Source organism: Python bivittatus, unplaced genomic scaffold, assembly GCF_059951505.1.
Source record: "Python bivittatus isolate LINGU-HERP-01145 unplaced genomic scaffold, Pbiv_v1 ctg000060_np1212, whole genome shotgun sequence".
Lineage (NCBI taxonomy): Eukaryota > Metazoa > Chordata > Lepidosauria > Squamata > Pythonidae > Python > Python bivittatus.
In genome coordinates, this window is record NW_028277044.1 from 5397933 (window position 1) to 5407377 (window position 9445).

General features: G+C 36.2%; 1 long non-coding RNA gene across 1 annotated transcript in view; it reads left to right on the top strand.

The window, feature by feature from the left end:
* The window catches only part of LOC148216422 (uncharacterized), a 48569-nt gene extending 43362 nt beyond the window's left edge, over positions 1–5207 (top strand). Inside the window, exons 2-3 of the long non-coding RNA XR_015795376.1 lie at positions 3310–3402; positions 5168–5207. This is a non-coding gene — a long non-coding RNA (uncharacterized LOC148216422). The remainder of the gene's footprint in view (positions 1–3309; positions 3403–5167) is intronic.
* Positions 5208–9445: the final 4238 nt, after the last annotated feature.

Here is a 9445-nt window from a genome sequence, read left to right on the forward strand (position 1 = left end):
TCCTTCAGTGCAGACCTGCAGTAAATAAGTCAGAATATATTACATTGGAATTCAACAAGAAAATATCACCAAAGCATCTCATAGCTATGTGTGGTTGACAGGAACAATATTTACATCTTTCCAGCTGAACTACAGAGAAGACCTATAGAATTTACATGAGTATAGAGCCCATAACAAACAACTATGGCATCAAAATTACGATACATACATGATCATGTCATCAATCAGATATCATTTACCCCTCTTGCCACCTCTGGAGACACCCACAAACATTTGCAATTTGATTTTCAAATCCTGTTGTTTCTGTTGTTATCTATGTAGACTGTGAGTTCAAGAATTTTCAAGCTAGAGAGTGTGAAAGAATTACAGGGGAGTGGGAGGAAAAGAAAATGTAACAAAATATTCATTTGGGCAAAGAGGAACTTGGAATTAGAATAGAAGGTTTATGCCAAAAGGGCTATGAAGGAGAATTGAAAGGAAGAGAGTGTGTGATGAGATCATTTCGTATTTCTGGCTACTCGTAAAACATTATTAAAGCTTAGCAAAACTGATCCAGATCCCCTTATTGAGAAATGTAATAAAGAGATTTCAATTATATTTAGGACTCATCAGTATTAATAGCATTTGACACTATTTTTCTCTGCCATTCCTTCCCTGCTTCCGCATTTTGCAGCAGCCCAGCATCAGTTATGGTTGGACCATTGTTTGATGGCTACATTCAAAAGGAAGTAGAAAATGAAATAAAAATCAAACCAGACAAGATGGATTTTGGGGAGCAAATGGTAAAGTGGGGAGAAACAAAGGAAATCTCCTAGCGGTCAATAATTTTGTTTGCTTGCTCTGACAGTTTGGGAATTAGTCTGGATTCAATTTTGCTGTGCAAAGATTAATTCAAATGGGATTTCTATCATTTTTCCTCCAGTCCATTAACATGCATATGTGTATTCACAAGATAGAGAGAGACAGAGTCAAACTGCAAAACCAAATCAATCAATCTGTAAAGTAACATGGCTGGGACATATTTACTCTGGAAATAATTTAGTGCTGTTGGAATCTTGCTGTTTGCTGAGTTTTCTAATTGCAATCATTTAATTACTAAACTAGATAATATTGTTAGTGCTTTGAGACAATGGAGTGGTGTTTGCTGGCTTTTTATGTGTAGCAGTTTGTCCTACATATCTTAATCACAGTTGTTGAGTGGCCTACCTGGCTTGGTTGGCTGCATTGTGTCATCTTTTGTTGCTCCAACCTGTTGCGTTGGTTCTTGCTTCTCTGAATTTTGATTGTTGGGTATCACAATGAACAATGTACTCCTTCTTGGGCCTTTGTCTGCTTTTTTGAACAGTTTGTAGACCAGGTTTTTCTCTATGTTCCTGTTAAGGGCTGATCTATCAGAGTGCCAGGCATCTAGAAATTCTAGGAGTTCTCTTACATTCTTGGATTTGGCTTAATATAACATGATTACATATTCTCAGTAAAATTTGTGGTTAAATTTGCCGCTGCATTGTGAAATTAAAGGATTTTCATCATGTCTTCTGACTACCAACTGGTGTTCATGGATACATTCTGTTACTCTTCTGCCTCTCTCTTCTACACAATGGCTTTCCCCATCCTTGCAGTGTATGTTGTAAATAATTCCTGTTCTTTCTTCTTTATTTGTTGGTCCTTTAGGTTTGCTTAAGATGTTTTGGAAGGATTTCATTGGTTTGTGAGCTACTGTGATGCTGAGTGGTTGAAGTAATCTGCTGGTAGTTTGTATACTTGAGTTTCAAGTCTGTCATTGTTTCCTCTGCTGATGAGAATATCTAGGAAAAGTAGCCTGTTATTTTTTTCTTCTCTTGTGAATTTGATTCTGTTAAAGATGCTATTGATTGTGTTATGTGTGTTCTCTGTCATGATGATGATGATGATGATGATGATGATGATGATAAAAGTTATGCACTTAACATACCATATGAACACCTTCAGTTTACACCAACATACCACATCTGGCCCAGGACACAATTACTGCTGCCATTGCCCCTGTGCAGAAGAATGTGGTGAAGTGAACTAAATGTTGAATTTATGTGATTTTTATATCTATCTATCTATCTATCTATCTATCTATCTATCTATCTATCTATCTCAAAAATCAAACACATAACACACTTCAAAATGACCAAGAACATCTAGGGGAAAAATATCTCTAAATAAGCTTGATTCCATGGAGAAATGGGTTTCTTGGCAACAATCTAAAAGTGATTTGTCATCCCTCCCTCCCAATTCTAATCCAAGGACTAACCACATCTGGCTCTGCTTAGCTTTTTCAAGATCAGCCAAAATCAATTAGAAACTGCTGTCCCCTATGAAATGGTGGAATAACAAAGTAATTTACCAGGAAGAAGAAAGTTTCTCCTTTCTTGCAAAAGATTTTAAAACATATTTGTCCACACCTTCCTTAGCCCCCCAAAATCAGAACGTATCTTCCCCTACTGATTCTTTATTTTATTTTATTTATGGCTTTCTCCAGTTGGAAAATACTTTGTCTTATTTATGAATACTATTGATGCCCTCCAAAATAAGAATCTCTGGCCTTCCGAAAAGGTGTAAAAAATGGCTATGCCAGATGGCCTGGGGCCTGGTGGGGGCTCACATTCCTGGAATTGGCTGGTGGGATGATTGGTACTGCTCTCCCATCATCTTGAATTGTATACTGGCTTTTATAGAATTGTTACTTGTGATTTTAATTGGGGGATATTTATATTTTTATTGTTTTTATTGTCCTGGTTTTTAACTGTAAGCTGTCCAGAATCACTGCAGCATATACATTTAATAATAAATAAATAAAATAAAAATAAATAAAACGTCTTTCCAGTTAGTCAGTTGGGGCCCAAAGTTAGGATGTTAAACACTGTGAAGAACAAGAACCTACAAAATAAATACATCCAGTTAGAACATATATGGTGCTTTTAATAGCTCAGACCAGATGAAAGAAAAAAGTAGACCTTTCTTTGACCTCCATTTTCTATCATAACCACTTGCATTTACAAATGACACTTGGGGTCTCCAGGCGACACTTGTGGTGACTGAGAAATGCTCCTGGGAGTGAGCAGTTGAAGCTAAATAGGGATGTTAAACAGATACATAGTACATGTGGTGCTATTTAGAAAGGATTTTACATTTTTTTCTAGCCCAACTGTCATTTCTTAAATGCAAGAAAATAAAGTATTTGTGTCAGAGTTTGTTTTAACTCCAAGACTTCCTAAGGATGTGACAGACTGGAAAGCTGTTTTGTTACACTGAGGTTTTTTTTTTTTTTTTTTTTACTAGTTATCATTGAGAAAACTTTTCCCAGTTTGTGAAGGCCTGACAGAAATGTAAAGATCAACTCTTCAAAAGGAAATTTACAGCCAAACCAATGAGGTAATTGCAAATAATGTATTTTACTAGAAAAGATTTTCCGTAGTAACATTAAAGCCTCACCAAGTAATAATTTATAAGCAGCTTGCACAGTGTTCTGTGCTTGTTTTATTAGACAATAAAATAAAATCATAGAAGTAAGGGACATGAAATTCTTACTCGATTCATGAAAACTTAAAATAGCCCTTCTGCTAATCAGTTTGGCTGGCACAACAGACAGGAGCCAATTTCCTTTATATGTTATGTATGTACTTATATGTATGTGCACACACCCACTCACTAATTTGAAATGAAGGTGATAGCAATAGAATATATTGCTTGTAGATGCAATCTTAATGTACATTTTCATATTGGGCCAAAAGGTGCCAAGATAATTTCATTATCATTAAAACTTGGAAATACTGTACCTACTAAGCCAGGGAAAACCAATCATTACCTTGTCTCTATCCCCTGAAATAATTTGAGCAGTGCTGTATATTCTTCTGCATAATTTGGCTAAATAACAAATAAAGGCCACATTAAAAGCTGGCAGAGATGGCACATCTATAACTTGAAAGTCAGCTGTTGGCCAGAAACAAGCATCAACTTTTAGAGTTGATGCGGGAAAGAATTTTTATCCCCTTCTAATTCGGGAATAAATGAAACAGTTGACAAGGAAAGCAATACTGGGGTGATCTATTTGTTACCATCACAACTCAAATTGTGATTTTTCAGAAGTGAGAGATTGTATAACTCATGGTCTTTATGATGAGAAGTCCATAAAACCAAAGCACTAAAGGCATAACACTTCCCTTTGACCTGGCTATATTGAAGAAGAAAGTGAAGCTCAAGGCGGATAGGGCAGAATCCAATTTAGAGTCAACAAAAGTTGTAGGATATAAATCTTTGCAATAAATGTCCAAAAGATTCTGATACATGCTTTGAACCTGAACCTCAGCAGCAACTGCTCAGAAGAACAGCTCCTTCTTAAAGTATTCTTTACCCTTTGATTACATTTCTGGGGTAGTTAACAAAATAAATAAGAAACACTGATTTGGCCCAATTAATATGACAAATAAATATGGATCCATAGAAAGCTTTAGTCATGAAGTAAATCACATTAATTTCAGAGAGTCCGACTAAATGAAGAAAACTGCATTAACCCTGCTATAGAATGTGGCCCGAAACAATCTAAAAACTGATGTAAAACATGCAGTTTCCCATGGTATATAAAATCTGTGGGGAAAAGATGCAGGAAAGTTATATACTTTGAGTATCTGGGGGGCCTATCTTAAACTGAAAAAGGATAGACTTTTTTTAAATGAAAAGCTCTAAATCATTGGTTCTCAACGGGGGGCGGTGGGAGGATGCTGAGGGGCGGTGAACTTGTTTTGGGCGGTAGGGGGGCGGTGGGCATGTTTTGGGCGGTAGAGGGGTGATGAGCATGTTTTGGCATTTGAACTTAATTTTAAAACTCCAAAAAAAGTTTATTAAATCGATTATCCGGTTTACACCATTTGTACCAGCAATAAAACGAACTTACGCGACGGCTGCCCTCACGCACTTCTAAGAATGGTGAGACGAATTTGTATTCTAGGTAGGCTGACCTTGAAGAACTCGACACTACGATTCTTCTCCGATCCCAACGAGCACAGCACATGCGTCAGCTGTTTTCCCATGCGATTAATCGCAGTGCGTGCGTTGAGCGTCCTTTCAATATGAATGTTTGATTTGACCCGTGTTTCTTGAGTTGCTTTTCATTCGCTTCATTTCTGTTTTTTCCCCTCAGTTTCGATTTACTTTCATTGTTTATTTGCCAGTCGGCTAGGTAAGTGCGCTTATTAGTTCTTTATCGTGGTCGTGAATTATTAATTTTAAGAAAGAGCATCCAAGCATTTTTTTTGCATTAGTCATTTTAATTTTAATAAAAGGAATGCAATTACCTTCCAGGGCAAAAGTATCGAGTTAAATCGAACAAATTTGGTGTGTAAGTCTACTGAAAAAAAATACTTAAAATTTTTGCCTTTTATAATTCAGTAACTCCCCCCCCCCCATACCCTAAATTACAGGATTTTCACAAAGGGAGGGCGTTGAAAAATTTTCATCTCCTTAGGGGGGTGGCAGCTTCAAAAAGGTTGAGAATCACCGCTCTGAATGGAATAAGAAAGAGATCTACTAAATAGACTACTGCTGAAGAATTGGTATTGTCAATGCTTTATTTCTTTGTACTGCAACATGCAGTTCACTCAGATGTCACAAATACGTTCCTTAGCTTACGTTCACACTTCAATACAATTTTCTCCTTGATTCATCATTTTCTCCTGATCATGTTAATTGCTTTGCTATGGTTACTTGAAATTCCATGGACTGACATTGAAGGGATAGGGAATGGCCTTGAAGGATAGGAGGAAGAGCTGCTGCCAAGGCGATGGTCAGATAAGCGGGGCTTGAACCCATTCCAAGAAACTAATTTGAGAAAAAATCTCAGACAATCCCCTTCCTAGTTCACATGAAGATAAAGTGAGAGAGATTTGCAAGGTTCTGTTACTATAGGTGTTTTCTAAAAAAAAGTAGTCCTGGCCTATATAGCATTGGTTTCTTAGTCTGATCTACCTTGTATGGCTGACAGCTATGGAGCTACAGTATCTAGGTTCTATCAATACTATAATTCTTACTGGTGCGACAGCATCCAGTCCTATAGAAGTGTTCTGCATTATTTTTACTCCATCACTGTCTCTGACTTGAGTGTGGGGTGGGGAAAGCCTTTGCAGAAAGGAAATTCATGATTGTGCTCCAACATTCTTTATTTTTCTTCTTCTTCTTTGAATGCCTTGTAATCATGTGATCAAGGCCCCACACCTTTTTAAAGTGCATTATGACATATTTAAAAAAGGGGTAGATTTTTGATCACATGGCCTTGGATGCCATTTTGACTTTTTTAACACACGCACACATATACACACCCAAGGATGCCCCATTCTTAAAAGTGATCTCTTCTCTTCTCTTCTCTTCTCTTCTCTTCTCTTCTCTTCTCTTCTCTTCTCTTCTCTTCTCTTCTCTTCTCTTCTCTTTCTCTTTCTCTGATTCAGTTACAGGTACTTCTTTAAAAATAGCTTTAAATAAAACAAATACATGTACATCGATGTGGTATCATGAGTGTTTAATATATCATAACTTTACATATCTCTATTTTCTAATTCTGCAAGTATTTTTAACATGCAACAGATTTTATTCCCCTTGTCTATTATGGGAAGAGTCATTCCTTTAGCAATATAATTCTCAAAATTAATTGTTTATTTCTTCCTTAATTCTACTAAGGTCAGACATTATTCCTTGTCAAAGTCTGGCTGCCAAGAAGGTGCACATGGTTTAGAAAAGCTCTGCAAAGAGTTTTATTAGACTCCAAAGAACACAGATTAAGAGCTTCCTTAAATGAATATAGTCATTATATGAATCAGACAGTTAGCATCATTCTCAAACTTCAGAAAATCCTCCTTTACTGAGGAAGAGAAACATATTAGACAGAATGCTTTTGAAAGGTAAATTGCAGAATTAAATTATAAATTGAAATTTTTCACTGCAACAAATAAGTAACATCCTAGGCCTCCGTGGGAGAATGTTCAAATGATGAAACGTGTGTCACAATGTTGCAGGGCAAATTCCACCCATTACATACTTGCATATAATATGACACAAACATGAATGGTCAGAGCTTGCATCATGACGTCATGATGCATGTTGTCTCAGTTTGGTGTCACTGTGGTTAGCACCAGACATCTATGTGCCTTTTTTGCATTTGTCTTTTTAAAGGATTTGCCCAAGTACTGTAATTCTCCTCTTCTTCATATATTCTGTATGTTTTTGAGGTAAATGTTACTTGTTATATTTAAGATGTCCCAACTACCGTCTCAGAAGTTTGCCAGCATTTTTTTTTCTTTTTACAATTTTTGATCTGTATGACTATTTAGTTCCTTTCTCTCCTGCCTTGCTTCTGTTCCAGATCCACTCCACACTGTTCTTTATCCAATGGCATAACTCCTATCAGCTTTGGGTTGTTTTTGTTTTTCCTCCATAGGGCAAAAATCAGTTTGGATAGATGAAGGTTTGAATGGAAAACCAAGCCAGGGATTATGGATGCAACAACACATCTCCAGCTGTGATCCAGGGTATGGGACTCCACCTTACATAATACAAAATAGGTCCTTAAAAGAAGGAAGAAAATTGGTATTGCTTGTAATTTCAGTTCAAGATACTGTGCTCTTCTACTTTCTCCTGGCCAAGTCTGTAAATATTATTTCCTGGGCCAGGACAAGTAATGTCTGGATGCATATTTTAGAAAACAGCCTTCCATTCTTGCTGCAGTTTAACATCCCTAAATGTCTCCATTAAAGCAAAATGTTTGGATAGAATCTCCTATTCAAAACAAGTTTGGCTTCAAGTTCTTTTGGAATGTTTTGAATCAGTTGCATTCTGATACAACAGAACTCAACTAATCAAATATTCCTGTGAGATAAAACAATGGGTACTGGAGACAAGATGCTTGCTTTTTTTTTTTTTTTAACCTCAACACAAGTATATGTTACTATTAAACCTCAAAAATACAAGTATATGTTGCTACCAAGCATCCAGCTTGTATAAAAAGCCAGGTATTTAAAGTGTATTATGCTCACAAAATGAATAAACTGTGCAAAATGAGTATATTCCTATAAAAAACAAAGATTAAGGTCTGTCTACCTATCTATCTACACACACACACACACACACAATTATATTGTCAATCATTTAATTTTACTTGATTTAATTAGTTATGTATTCTAAGCAGGTTTTATAGGGTCTACTTTATCTTTTATTTTATTGCAAGTTATTGTCTTTTTGGTATTTCTCTATTTCCTTAGAGTTAATTATTTATTTATTAAAAGAATTGATATAGCTGTTTATCTCATCACAAGTGGCTCTAGGTGGTTTACAAAAAGAAAATAAAAGAACTGCTTAAGTTTGTTGTGCAGCTACTTAGTATTTTTATATATTCTAATTTAATTGATATTCCTTTATTTCTGTTCTGCACTTAGTTTTTAAAACTAAGTTGTTTTTATTAAGAAAAGTGCTAAATAAATGCTCAATGAATCAAGCTTTTACATGGTGTGGGAGAAGTGTGTGTGTGTGTGTGTGTGTGTGTGTGTTTTAAGGGGACTGGGGAATTTTTTAAGCAGTGGCAGTAGTACATAACTTAACTACCGTTCAAGAAGTTCCTGCATACTTTTTAAGCAAAAGAAGTAACACTTTATCCTCATCTGACCACTCTCTGTAGACCAATTTAGCAGCATGGAGGCTATTTGGTCTGAACATCAGCCTGAGTAGAAAAGGCAACACAGTAACACACATTATTTATTTTTAGGACTTGAATCATAGATTTTATATGAAAATTAAATAAGAGGGGAGGAAGTATACCCCCTTTTTTCACTTCTTTTTTTTTCCCAATGGGAATTGGATGTACATCCTGAAGCATATTTAACCTGCATCTGAGTGTGTTTGTGAAATTTCATGAAGGAAACAGAAACCTTCTTCCCACCTTTGTCCTTAGTCCATCTCTGGGAAGAAAGTCAAAAAGCCATTTTAAGTCAATACTACTACATTATCATTGTACAGTGCAATGTTTTTCCTCTAGGTGGTTTTGTACTAGATAGTGATCTAGAGCAGATCATCCTGACCTCAGCTATAAACCTTGTGGATCTGCAAGATGGTGAGCTTCCACAGAAATGCCTGGCATACAGCTTGCTGTGGGTATTTAGAAGATTGATTGGGCAGAAATCAGCTGGTTTGTTTTTAGCTTCTTTCTTAAAGATTGAGAGGGTTGGTTGTTTTTTTCCCCCCTTACACCAGTCCTTAGGTTTCTGGAGAGAATGGTCAATGGAAAGGAATAAAGATGCCAGTACTTTAATGGGGAGATTTAAAAACAAAATTTGCAAATCCCCCATTGATTGAACTGAAGCAGTGATTAAATTTGCTATTGTTGTTGTTGTTCTTGTTTTCAACTGTTAAAAATCAGATTGCCCATTGCTGTGCAGCT